Raw genomic sequence first — 14626 nt, 5'->3', positions numbered from 1 at the left:
TTGCTCAGTGATTTGTCGATGAAACAGTTTAATTACATTTATTTATTTGTTTAAAGAATTAGGACTTGTGGTAAGTTTTAAAGAAAAAGTAGCCAAATGCTACATTTTGAAATAGACTTTGAAGTCAACATCTGTTTTTAAATTGCCCAGTACCTCTAAAGGGTCTCTGTAAACTGCTTGCCCATCTACAAACAGTGTGTCTAAATCCTGTTCTACATACATTACAGACTCAGTCATCCAAAGAGCAAGTAAAGTCTCATAAACACACAAGGTATACATTTTTCAGGAGTAACCTTTAAAGAAAAAGGTTTGCGCACACAAAAGTGCATTAAAACTGTTTTAAGCAATCATGCAAGGGTCCAATTCTGCAGATCCTTTAACAGGTAGTCACATTGAAGTCAAAGGCCTATGTGTGTGAATTAAGACCACTAGAACTTCCATGAATATTGGGGGTGGGGCAGAATAGAGCCCCAAAATACCAGCAGAATTAATGTGCCTTATTAGAGGCTGGCCTTTAAACAATGAGTCTACAGACACTTACACAGATTATACAAATGCAGTATTAGGGAGATCCTTTAAAGAGCTCTTTTGCTGGAGGTGGTTGCTAGCCCCGTTTAACTGCTTAAAAAAAGGGGGAGGGAGCAAGAAGTGAGGAATAAAGAACAATATTGTCAGATACCGATGAACATACTTTGTTGAGGAAGAATCAACATGGTTTTAGTAAAGGGAAATCACGCCTCACCAATCTACTAGAATTCTCTGAGAGGGTCAACAAGCATGTGGACCAAGGGGATCCAGTGGATATAGCGTACTTAGATTTTCAGAAAGCCTTTGACAAGGTCCCTCACCAAAGGCTCTTACGCAAAGTAAGCTGCCACAGGATAAGAGGGAAGGTTCTCTCATGGATTGGTAACTGGTTAAAAGATAGGAAACAAAAGGTAGATATAAATGGTTAGTTTTCAGAGTGGAGAAAGGTAAGTAGTGGTGTTCCCCAAGCGTCTGTTCTGGGACCAGACCTATTCAACATACAGGTGGCAAAATTTGCAGATGATACAAAATTACTAAAGATAGTTAAGACTCAGGCAGACTGTGAAGAGCTACAAAAGGATCTCACAAAACTGGGTGACTGGGCAACAAAATGGCAGATGAAATTTAATGTTGATAAACGCAAAGTAATGCACATTGGAAAGCATAATCCCAACTATACATATAAAATGATGGGGTCTAAATTAGCTGTTACTGCTCAACAAAGAGATCTTGGAGTCGTTGTGGATAGTTCTCTGAAAACATCCACTCAATGTGCAGCAGCCGTCAAAAAAAGTGAACAGAATGCTTGGAATAATTAAGAAAGGGATAGATAGTAGGACAGATGATATGATGCCTGTATATAAATCCATGGTACACCCACATCTTGAATATTGTGTGCAGATGTGGTTGCCCCATCTCAAAAAAGATATACTGGAATTCGAAAAGGTTCAGAAAGGGGCAACAAAAATAATTAGGGGTATGGAACAGCTTCCGTATGAGGAGAGATTAATAAGACTAGGATTTTTCAGCTTGGAAAAGAGATGACTAAGGGGAGTTATGATTGAGGTCTATAAAATCATGACTGGTGTAGAGAAAGTAGATAAGGAAGTGTTGTTTACTACTTCTCATAACACAAGAACTAGGGGTCACCCAATGAAATTAATAGGCACCAGGTTTAAAAAAAATAAAAGGAAGTATTTCTTCACACAATCACAGTCAGCCTGTGGAACTCCTTGCCAGAGGATGTTGTGAAGGCCAAGCCCATAACAGGGTTCAAAAAAGAACTAGATAAATTCATGGAGGATAGGTCCATCAATGGCTATTAGCCAGAATGGGCAAGAATGGTGTCCCTAGCCTCTGTTTGCCAGAAACTGGGAATGAGCGACCGGGGATGGATCATTTGATGATTACCTGTTCTGTTCATTCCCTCTGGCGCACCTGGCATTGGCCATCGTTGGAAGACAGAATACTGGGTTAGATGGACCCTTTGTCTGACCCAGTAGGGCCATTCTTATGTTCTTATGGAAATGCCCTCCTAAACCACCTCTTTGTGTCTCAGTGCTGCAATATGAAAAATCACCTACCAGGAGAATGAGATAAAGAGGAACATCCCACCTGATCCAAGGGAAAATCTGTTGACTGGGGTTGGCTCAGTGTGATTTCAACACAGATTTTTGTATGTGCCAGGTGCTTGCACAATACCAGAAGAGCAGGCTGATCTTATGCTCTGCTGATCTTATGCTCAGCGTGGCTCTGCTGCGCTCCAAGATCTCTAAGGCAACCCTTCCAGTGGATCATCCAATGTCACGTTTATAAAGTTATTCTCATCCAATTAAATTAAGTAGGCCAAGGGAGGTTAAGCCTCCCCTTAGCCAAGCCCTGGCCCCACCCACGCTGCATCCTCTCCCACAAGCTAGAGACAGTTTGGCTCCTGCCAGAGCCCAGCAAGTGGCTGGGGCTGGCCCTATGGCGCAAAAAGAGACTGATCCTTCAGGCTGATCCTCAGTGTAAAGACCTGAGCCCTGTAGGATATAGTAACTCCTGACTACCTATGTGGCTTTAGTGGAGTCCAGAAAGGCTAATGAAATTAGGAAGTAGGGTTGCTTAGGAAGTAAGGGATAGACTTATTTATATGATTTCTTTGTTCTCTGGTCAACTCTCCTATTCCTTGCCATGGAAAAGGTAATGTCCTGCACCATTTGCATGCCTAATCAGTCTTCCAAGACTAGGCGATCCCAGTACAAAGCAAGCTTACACCTTCAGATATTACAGTAATGAGGGCCATATAAATATCTTGACAAACAGATGAAGTCTTCTGGGACTTTTGCGCCCCCACAAGGCCAAGTATCTCCTGGGCCTTAGGACTCCATAAAAGTAACAGTATGTATCTGTCTTAGCACATCTCTACCACTACTTTTGGGCCTCATACAGGAAATATAGGACCATCTCTTGATTTTTATACAGAACTCCCACTCTCATTAATAGAAGTTAAAGAGCGAGAATAGAATATTGCTCATAGTCTTGTCTACTCAAACATTTAATTTGCGGATAGTGTAAATCTATCCCACGTTTAAAAGCAGGGTAGCTCAAAGCAAACTAGGGAACATTTGATGTGTGGTAGCAGGGTCCACAAGGACACTCGGAGCATGGCAGGCTAGTGTGTGATAGACTGACACCCCAGCTTGTCACAAAGTGTTTGTGTAGATGTGCCCAAGTAGCGCCTATCCCTTCCACAAATGACCCCTGAAAAGAGTTTTAACATAATATTACAATGCATTTTAAATATTTAATTCTTGGAGTTCCAGTGAAAAGTATGAGTGAATCAGATGTGGTTTATCACAAGTCAAACAGAAAACATGAAAAGTCTTTACACAGTATTTGTGGTTCAACCAAAGAGGCTTTTATTGAATTATGCACATGTATGCTGCTGTATCTATAATTCCTTCTGCATACACTGCCTCATGTTGGCTCATGGAAAGCCTAGTTTTTTCATCAGTTGTTTTAATCATCATCTTCTATGTATGTGAACAACATGATGTCACTACAAATGATGAAATAAAGCAAATATGTTGGACATTTCCAATTTATGTACAAACAATAGTTCAGGAAGAAAGCATGTATTAATTCAAGGTGTTAGCAGCAGCAGTGAAATCAATGTCAGTGCATTCTGCTTGGTCTGTGATACATAGGCAAAGAAGATTTCGTAACAATTGGTAAACCAAGATACAGAGTAGGATTTACTGTAAGTGACTTGTGATGTTATCTGAATGCCAAACTGTATAGTCAGTACATCCAGACTGACATCACACTGATGCCAAAATATCTGGAGATTGAAGGACTGTTGAAACACCGAAGACCATACTTTTCAAGGACTAAGGTAAGGAAGATAATGCAGTCTACAACTATCAACACAATATTTCTGTATAGTATAAGGCTTTACTATATGAACCATGGGACTGAATCCAATTGCACCTATGGGGGGAATTGTACATAGGCAGAATTCAATCACTTTAACTGGGATTTGATCAGGACAATGGGGCTAACACAAATAGTTTTGCAAAAAGAGCTATATGAACTTTGACCATCTCCAGAAGAAGCTTGGTTTTGTTTCATCCTAAAAGCAGCAACTTCAGCATCACTACCCTTACCCTTGAACTTTGTGTATTGAGAGAGTGAGGGTCCCATTGAGATGCAGGGAAAAGAATCAATTTCTGAAGCACCAGTAAAAGTTCTTGGAACCACTTTGATTATCACTGGAAGTCTCCCATTGAAATCCTAAACAGGTTCAATCCTGTTTAGCATGTGAGATTTAAGGAGATGACAGTTTAAAGGTTCTTGGCTAAAAATATTTAAAAGGTTGGATATTGATTTATACCAAATACCACGTTAATTTTTATTTCACTTGTATTATACACCCCCAGCCTTTACAAAGTCACAGACTAGTTTCAGGATACTGCATTGTGCATTCGAACAAGTTGCAGTAGGAAACAAAGGCAGTTTTTCCTTCAGATTCTTCAAAGATAGCAATATGTCAGTAGCCCCCAGAGAGGTTGAAAGTAAATGAATCAGTGCTAGAAAGTGAAGGATGTCATCTGCACTGAATGGTGAAAGGGAGTCCTGAACAGTATCTTCATTGATTTTTCTGTAATTGACAGAGAATCTTGGTTTGCCTTAGGGCTTCTAAATGGAAGAAGTGGGGAGGCCCAGGTACAAGAAGCTTCCTTTGCTAAAATCTGTGAAAATTTCTCCTAAATTATTTGTCTTTTTATTCCATGCAGCTTCAAATAAGGTACTGGGGTGATAAACTTGGAAATTTCATAATTCGCTGAGTGTTCTGCAAAGTGCATTAAAAAAAAAAGATATTCGTGATTTAACATTACAGGGAATCCCTTCACCCTTTATAGTAGCCAGGAAAACCTTGGTGTCTATGATGCCTAAAAATTCTTTGCTGTTGATGATATGCATTGATAAACGTCTGATCTAATTTGCCTATGCTATGTAGAAATATGGTAGTAATACCCTATAGGAATTTAGTAGGAACTATTGTCTTGACTACATTTGAAACTCTGCCAGGAGGAGCCTGTCTTCCCTATGAAATCTATTCCATCCATAATTCTACAGCCATCATTTAAGGGAATATTTCTGAGTGCATTCCTAGCTCTTGTTAGTCAAAGCTCCTGGACAGACCCTCGGAATACATAATTTCTTTGGGAAATGTAGATATGAAAAGAGGGAATGCTGCTCCTTATTGAATCCAGTTTGAATAAAGCAAGGACATTAGAATAACGACAGAATACAGGCTGGGTTTAAGGCATAAGCACTTTAGGTCTTCGCCTAGGGCTCCCAAATCCTGGAGTCAGCTGACTACATCAGAATTGCAATTTTCATTTAAGTCTTGAGTCCTCATTGTTGTGAAGAAAAGCTTGAAAATGTCACTTGAGTGTAGCTGATGCAGTGATCAGAGTCTGCAGAGAGCATGATACATATCTCTGTGTTGTGGTATACCTAAAACCCTGGATTTCCTTAATCTGGCCTTGAAATAATAAATTTGGAAGTGGTACAACCTGCATATTTATTAGGGCTGTCAAACAATTAAAAAAATTAATCACAATTAGTCACGAGATTAAAAAATCACTATTAATCACAGTTTTAATCACACTGTTAAACAATAATAGAATACCAATTTCAATTTATTATAAATATTTTTGGATGTTTTTCTACATTTTCAAATATATTTATTTCAATTTCAACATAGAATACAAAGGGTACAGTGCTCACTTTATATTATTACTTTTTGTTGTAAATATTTACACTGTAAAAAAGATAAACAAAAAACCAGTATTTTAAAATTTGTGACTGAACTCCTTGGGGGAGAATTGAATGTCTCCTGCTCTGTGGTTTTACCCATATTCTGCCATGCTGATGACAGGTTCTGCTCAATAACGATCCAAAGCAGTAGGGACTGACACATGTTCATTTTCATTGTCTGTGTCAACACCAACAGAGAGCTGATTTTCTTTTTTGGTGATCTGGGTTCTGCAGTTTCTGCATCAGCACGCTACTCTCTGAAGACTTCTGAAAGTATGCTCCACACCTCATCCCTCTCAGATTTTGGAAGGCATTTCAGATTCTTAAACTTCGGTTGAGTGCTGTAACTATCTTTAAAAATCTCATATTGGTACCTTCTTTGCGCTTTGTAAAATCTGAAGTGAAAGTGTTCTTAAATCGAACAACACGTGCGAGACTGCCATAACACAAAATATATGGCAGAATGTGAGTGAAACCACAGAGCAGGAGAACCACAGAAACCACAGAGCCATACAATTCTCCCCAGGAGTTCAGTCCCAAATTAAATTAAAGCATTATTTTTTTAAAGAAGCATCATCAGTATGGCAGCATGCCCTCTGGAGTGGTGGGCGAAGCATGAAGAGGTGTATGAATGTTTAGCATATCTGGCATGTAAATATCTTGCAATGCTGGCTAAAAAAGTGCCATGCAAACACCTGTTCTCACTTTCAGGTGACATTGTAAATAAGAAGCGGGTAGCATTTTCTCCAGTAAATGTAAACAAACTTGTTTGTCTTAGCAATTGGTGGAACAAGAAGTAGGACTTAGTGGATTTGTTTTACGTTGTTTTGTTTGAGTGCATTATGGAACAAAAATAATCTATGTTTGTAAATTGCACTTTCATGATAAAGAGATTGCACTACAGTACTTGTATGAGGTGAATTGAAAAAGTACTTTTTAAAATCTTTTTTACAGTGCAAATATTTATAATAAAAATAATAATATGAAGTGAGCACTGTACACTTTGTATTCTGCATTGTAATTGAAATCCACATATTTGAAAATGTAGAAAAACATCCAAAATATTTATAATAAATTTAAATTGGTATTCTATTATTAACCATGTGATTAAAACTATGATTATTTTAATCAAGTTAATTTGCTTTGAGATAATCGCTTGAGTTAACTGCGATTAATTGATAGCCCTAACATTTATCAGAGTTTGGGTGGGAAGGATATGAACAAGCTTTAATAAACTACAAACTCTCAATGATGCTCTGACGTCTTGGAAGAAACCCAAGGTTTCATAACAGGACATTGGAACCTACTGTGACAGGATCGGGCCAGATGGCTATAGGAGAGTAATTTTTTGAAGCAGAAAAGAATTTTATTTGTGTAACACTTACAAAGAATCACCAAAAAGGATAAAGCAAAACTATGCAACAAAACAAAAGCAAACACAAGGTGTAACACAGCAGCCTTCAGGAGGGAGAAGTGTTCAGGCTAGCCTGGGCCCAGAGCAGGGGGGCTTCCTTGACACTCATGGTCTTCCACCCTCCTGAGTTACCTGGTGGCCTAGAGCGGGGGGGCTTCCTCGACACTCATGGTCTTCCACCCCCTCGAGTGACCTAGTGCCACACCCAGTGTCACCGATTATTCCTCTCCTGAGAGTGCCCAACAAGATGGGCACGGCTGCAGGGTGGGTGGTTTGGGGGTGGGAGGGAAATACACAACGTGTGATAGGACCCCTTCTAAGTGACAGTGATGATGGTATCCACAGCGGCAATGGCTGGGGCTGGGGTCTCTCGCTCCTCCCCTCAATCAAAGGGTCACATGGAGAGAACCGGACGGGGTCACAGAGCAGAGAACCTCAGACAGCGCCCACCGCTCCTTGAAGGCGTCAAGTGAGTCGGTGAACGCCGCCCAGAGGAACTCCGCCCGGATACGTGAATGTACTGAGGATCAAAAAACGGCCCTACAATCGCAGGATGCTTTATTAGCCAACCTCCCGGGGGGCTGCTACCGCCCGGGCATACGCCCTGGGGGCTGGGGGAGGGATGCTCGCAGAGCTGGTGGAGGCAAGAGCGGGGAGAGGCGCCATGGTAGATGACGAGGCCACAGCAGTGGGGGCAGCCCCTGCCATGGAGGGCCTGGTGGTTGTAGCGGGGCCCTTTCCCTTCTTCACACCCTGGTCTTTCCGGCCAACTGGGGGGCTCTCCTAGAATCTGGGGGGTCGGTGGGCGTAGCAGCGGCAGTAGTTGCCCCAGTGCCTCCTGCTGCTGATGCCCCAGCGGGGGCGGTGGCCGGTGTTTTGGCAGCAGTGGTGGGGGAAAGGGCTGGGGGGTTGGGCAGGGGGGTAGGTGGGGGAGAGACAGCTGAGGTTATTAGAGGGGCCTCACCCCTCTCATTCCCCGCCATTGTGAGCAGGGAGAGACAGGGAGGCACCAGAAGAGGGGGGGAGGGGGAAGCAGATTAACCGCTTCTCCCTGTTTGGCTGCAGGCGGGGGGTGGGGGGCCAAGTGGGTCGGACTGGACAGGGGAGGAAACAGGAGTTGGGGTTAGGTAGTAGGGTCAAACTGTGGGGTTGGCAGTCCGGGGACGGGGGGTGGGGAGGAAACGTGGATCCATGCACGTTTGTCCAAAGGGTCTCGTTTGGTTGGCTGTTGTGTCTGGTCCAGATGACAAAATTCAGAGCAAGCAGCTGAATCCAGAGGCAGATGGCAAGTTGCCAGCAGGGACGGATGGCGGGGGGCCGTGATGGTTGTAGTAGTGTGGGGGGGCACCGATGGATCGGGGGGCAGCTCCGTGCCACACCCCCGGTGCCCCTACAAACGCAGTTAAGACACAGTCAAACTCCCCCCACACGAGAGTACAGTTCAAAAGTTACTCAGTCTGACGGCCCCCTCCACGATGATTTGTAGCTTCCCTGGGCGATGTCTTTGTCGGCTGTCTTCTCTCCCGGGGTTTGTGGAGCATTCCAAAAATGCCAAGTAGATAAGAAGAAAAAAAAGAACTTGTCAGTTAATTACAGGTCCACAAACGAACAGCAAACAGCTGGGTCTGGGGGCTTCCACTCCCTTCCTCCGGGGAGCAGGTCAGCAGTCCCCCCCTCCTCCGGGGGTTTCAGCTGGAGCAATAGCTGTGTCCGAAAGCAGGCGTGGGGGGCTTGGCAGCAAGCTGGCAGCCGACCAGCACTCGAACGGCAGCAAAGAAAAACAGCAAAAAAAAACAAAATGAAGAAAAAGCGTCTGGCCCAGTCGGGGGTGGGGGGAACTGAAGCAGGGTCAAAAAGTAAGAAAATCCCAGGCCAGGGGGCTTTAGGAGAGCATTTTTTTTTTTAAAGAATAAAAGACATTTATTTAATTGCAAAGAGAGAGGTTTTAAGTGAGTACAAGTAATGAGGCATCAAAGTCAGAAATGGTTACAAGAAAAACAAAGATAAAATGCTTCCTAAACCTAACAAACTAGACTTGATTCAAGGTGAAGTCCCCTACCACATATTCCAGTAATAATGTTGATCAGATTCTCAGGCCAGGATCTGCTCCCAAGGTCCAACAGCTGTTGAGGTTTTTTGTTTTGTTTCATTGTGTTTTTTTGGTTTTGGTCCTCTTAGGTGAAAGAGGGAGAGAGAAAAGGGAGAGAGAACATGAAGTGTTTTTGCCCCATTGTCACCCTGTGAAATGCAATTTCCTGAGAATGACCCCTAGATAAAGTTTATTCCAGCTGAGAGTATGGAGACATGGAGTCTGATGGAGGAAGTTCCATGCTGGTTCTTTTCACCCGTGTATGCGAAATGCAGATGTGTGACAGGGTCGGGCCGGATGGCTACAGGAGAGTAATTTTTTTTTTTTTTGAAGCAGAAAAAATTTTTATTTGTGTAACACTTACAAAGAATCACCAAAGAGGATAAAGCAAAACTATGCAACAAAACAAGAGCAAACAGAAGGTATAACACAACAGCCTTCAGGAGGGAGAAGTGTTCAGGCTAGCCTGGGCCCAGAGCTGGGGGGCTTCCTCGACACTCGTGGTCTTCCACCCTCCTGAGTTACCTGGTGGCCTAGAGCGGGGGGGCTTCCTCGACACTCGTGGTCTTCCACCCCCTCGAGTGCCTAGCGCCAAGCCCAGTGTCACCGATTATTCCTCTCCTGAGAGTGCCCGACAAGATGGGCACTGCTGGGGGGTGGGCAGTTTGGGATGGGGGGGTTACACCCATGTGTTATAGGACCCCTCCTAGGTGACAATGATGATGGTATCTACAGCGGCAACGGCTGGGGCTGGCGTCTCTCGCTCTTCCCCTCAATCAAAGGGTCAGACGGAGGAAACCGGAAGGGGTCACCGAGCAGAGAACCTTGGACAGCGCCCACCGCTCCTCGAAGGTGTCAAGGGAGTCGGTGGACGCCGCCCAGAGGAACTCTGCCCGGATACGTGAATGTACTGAGGATCGGAAAACGGCCCTAAAATCGCAGGATGCTTCATTAGCCAACCTCCCCTCTCTGGTTTTATAAATGGCTGTTTTAGCTAGGGCTAGGAGGAGGTTAACCAGGAGATCTCGCGATTTTGTGCGGCCACGGATGGGTAGTGTGTAGATAAAAAGGTGAGGGGAAAAGTGTAGCCAAAAGCATAGTAAAATATTTGTGAGGAGCTGGAAAAGGGGCTGCAATCTGGCACACTCTAAATATACCACGGGCCCACCCATAGGCCGCAGCACCGCGCCTTCCTTGCCCTCTACCCTCCTTTATAAGGGCCCTTGTGGCCTGGAGGATTTGATCAAAGTCCCCCCATAGCTGGAGAGCCAGCTGTACCCTGTTGCGGGCGCCTCGGATGTTTTCTAAAAACTTCCGCAATGCATTTCGCAGCTCATGGGGGGGTGGGGTTGCGATTTCCGGGGTTGTTCTCTGGTGGGGCTCTTGATGCAGCCTCGTGGTCCACTAAGGCGGGCAGACAGGGTGCAGATCACCGACAGGGCGTCTGACAGGCTAAAGTTATTAGGTCCATCTCACGCCTTGGGGTAGAAGGGGATGGTGGAGGGAAAATTACAGCTCCTAATGGGTCGTGGCAGGAAAATGCAAAGGCTGCTCCCTGGGAGGAATCCGCAAAAAACGGAAAAGAAATAACCCCAGGGCTATTGCATTGCAGGAAGAGGTGGATTGGGCAGGACCAAGGGTGGGGGCTGGGGCAGAGGCAAGGCTCTGTGCTTCGGGAGGTAAGCAGCTGAAAGGCGGCGCCTCCTGAGCAGATTCGAGGGTTGAGGTGTGGGGGAGGGGGCTCCCAGTGATGCTAGGCGCAGGCTCTGTGGTGGATTTGGCGGCCATGGCATCAGGTGGTGGACCACCTTCTGTAGGGTGCCCACCCAGGAAGGCAGTTAGGGGGAGGGAGCATGGGGAAAGGGGGACTGGGGTGAGGTTGCCCAGATCGAGGCCAGCCGGCAGTAGATCATCCTCTCCCTGGGTGACCGGGGTCAAACCTAGGGCCTCAATCTCCTCATACATGGAGGAGAGGTCGTCTTCTGCTACCCCGGGGGCCTCTCCTCTGGGGCCCGCCTCGACGGTCGCTTTGGGGTTCGCGGGGAGGTTTCGGGTGGTATCTGGGTAGAAGGGGCTTCCTCAGGGGTATCGGAGGGGGAGGGTCTCCTGTGGAGGGGAGATTCTACCTTCCAATGCCATTCTATCTTCCCCTCCCGACACCGGCGGATGGATCTGACTCGTGGGCATAGCGGAAGGCTCAGTATCAGTGCCTCCCTTCCTGGTCTTCCGGGGGGCCTCCGCATCGGATGGGTGCAGCGAAGCTCGAGCCTTCCGCTTGCCTCGCTTCCCCTGGACTAGGGTCCAGCCCTCCATAGCGTCGTCTGGGGGTTGGTTAGCAGGGGTCGTGTCGGGGGGCAGAGGAGATGGTTCAGGGGTTCGGGGGGGTAACGGTGAGGCAGCATGGGGGGCGGGGGGTTCTCCTTGGGGCGGGCCCTCTCCTATACTCGTTAATATCTTTGCTGCACCCTCCTCCATAGGCTCTGCTGGATTGTTGATAGCAAGGGTGGGACTCCCTTGCTCGTCTGGGCGTTGTAGGGGAGGTGTCTCTTGGGCCCGGACGGAAGCAGCAGTGGATCGGGCAGGAGGAGAGGTGGTTTCAGGTGCTGGGCGGCCAGGGGCGTCGGCAACGACGGAGCCGACGTCCTGCCAGGTCTCGGGGGTCTCGGGTGCCCCTCCCCGCTGGGTCAAAGGGCAGTCTCTGCGGACATGCCCCGCTGAGCGGCAGAGGTAGCACCGGGCTTCTCCCGTGGAGTAAAAGACCCGATAGCGGGCTCCCTGATAGGGGACTAGGAAGGACCCCTCGAGCGCCTCTCCGTCACACGCCCCTGCCGGCGGTAGAAGCTGCACTTGCTGGCGGAACGAGAGGACGTGACGGAGGGTGGGGTCCTTGCAGCCCAACGGGAGAGGGCTGATGACAGAAACAAGTTTCCCCAGGTGGAGAGAGCGGGTAACAGGGCAGCATTGGGTAGAAAGGGAGGGCAGAGGTGAGGACTAGGAGAACGCCCAGGTCCTCTAGCGGCTCCAGGGGGACAAACACCGCCCCCCGCACCGCCAGACCCTTCTCCACCGCCTCCTGGGCGGCAGCCTCCGATGCTAAGAAATAGACGACCTTCCTGTACATTTTGGAGGCCGCCACGATAGCCGTGGGTCCTACCACCCTCGCCAACGCCTGCACGTATGTCTCCATGTGGGGCGAGGCGGGGACCAGGAGGCAACGGACGCTGTGCTTCCTGGTCAAGGTGGGGAAGGGGCCCCGGCCGCTATTGATGGTAACGGAGGCAGTGGGTGGGCGAGATGACGAGGCGGCAGGCGGGGGGGGGGGGGGTGCCACCACCTGGGCATACGCCCTGGGGGCTGGGGAAGGGATGCTCGCAGAGCTGGTGGAGGGAACAGCGGGGAGGGACGCCATGGTCGATGACGAGGCCACAGCGGTGGGGGCAGCCCCTGCCATGGAGGGCCTGGTGGTTTTAGTGGGGCCCTTTCCTTTCTTCACACCCTGGCCTTTCCGGCCAACTGGGGGGGGGTTCCTAGAATCTGGGGGGGGCGGTGGACGTTGCAGCGGCAGTAATCGCCTAGGTGCCTCCTGTTGCCGATGCCCCAGCGGGGGCGGTGGCAGATGTTTTGACAGCAGTGGTGGGGGAAAGGGCTGGGGGGTTGAGCAGGGGGGTAGGTGGGGGAGAGGCAACTGAGGTTGTTAGAGGGGCCTCACCCCTCTCATTCCCCGCCATTGTGAGCAGGGAGAGACGGGGAGACACCAGAAGGGGGAGGGGGGAGGGGGAAGCAGATTAACCGCTTCTCCCTGCTGGGCTGCAGGCGGGGGGCGGGGGGTGCCAAATGGGTCGGACTGTATGGGGGAGGAAAACAGGAGTTGGGGTCCGGTAATAGGGGCGGGTGGGAGGGAGCTTACCTGCCACCAGTCCCCCACCGCCAAGCCAGAGCTCTTGACGCAGCTGACTCGGGCAGAGGAGGCTGCCAAATAGATGGCCTGGCATGCCTCCACTCGCGCCAAGTCTCCCGGGTCCTGGACGCCGACAGGACCAGCCGCAGCTCCGGCTCCCGCAGCACCAATCCTGTCATCCTCCTGCGGAGGAGACAGAGGAAAGGCTCGATCGCCAGAGCGTACAACTAGCCCAAGAGGGGGCACCCCTGCCGCACTCCTCGCCCGAAGCTGACCGGTTCAGTCAGGGTCCAGTTGAGCCTAACCAAACACTCCGCGGAGGCATACAGCACCTGGAGAAAACTCACAAACTGAGGTCCGAATCCAAACGCCTGCAGAGTGCTCAGGAGGTACCCATGGTCTAATCTAACAAACGCCTTCTCCTGATCAAGAGACAGGAGGGCGAACGACAGACCATCTCTCTGCCCGAGTTCCAAAAGGTCTTGGACTAGAAATAGGTTGTCAAAAATGCTGCAACCCGGGACTGTATAGGTCTGGTCTGGGTGGATCACGTCCGCCATCACGGACCCTAGCCGCAGCAAGATTGCTTTCGCTACGATTTTGTAATCCGTGCTAAGGAGTGAGACGGGACACCAGTTTCGTAAATCGCGGAGGTCCCCCTTCTTCGGCAGCAAGGCGAGCACCGCTCGCCTGCACGACAGAGGGAGGACCCCGTTCTGAAAGGACTCAGCCCAGACGGTGACTAGGTCTGGGCTGAGGATGTCCCAGAAAGCGCGGTAAAACTCCACGGTCAGCCCGTCCATGCCCGGAGATTTATTGGTGGGCATGTGACGGAGGGCTTCCGAGAACTCGGCCAGGGTGAGAGGCAGCTCTAGTCGGTCTCGGTCGCCCACGCTGACCGTGCGGAGTTCCTCCCAGAGCACCCCACAAGCTCCAGGATCGGTCGGATCCGGGGAGAAAAGGCTTGTGTAGAAGTCACGGGCCCTCCCACACATCTCCTCCGGATCCGTGACGGGGGTGCCATCTTCCGCAAGAAGGCAGGTAATGTATTTCTTGGCCCCCCTCGTTTTCTCCAGGGCATAGAAGAAGCGGGAGCCGAAGTCCATCTCCCGAAGGAGACAGATGCGGGACCGAACGAAGGCACCTCGGGCCCGGTGGTCCTCGAGGGCTCGGAACTCCTCCCACTTCTCCCGGCACGCTCCGCAGAGGGACGGGTCCTCGGGGTTGGTGGCCAGGCGCCTCTCCATCTCTAAGACCTCTCGTTCCAACTGCTCTATCGCTGCATTTCTCTGTTGGCTGGTGCCCCGAGTGTAATCACGGCAGAAGAGCTTGGTGCACACCTTCCTGAGATCCCACCATCGCCGCACCGAGGGAAAGGCACGCCACTGTT

This window comes from Eretmochelys imbricata, chromosome 5 (genome assembly GCF_965152235.1).
Source record: "Eretmochelys imbricata isolate rEreImb1 chromosome 5, rEreImb1.hap1, whole genome shotgun sequence".
NCBI classification, from domain to species: Eukaryota; Metazoa; Chordata; order Testudines; family Cheloniidae; genus Eretmochelys; species Eretmochelys imbricata.
This window is presented reverse-complemented; position numbering follows the sequence as displayed.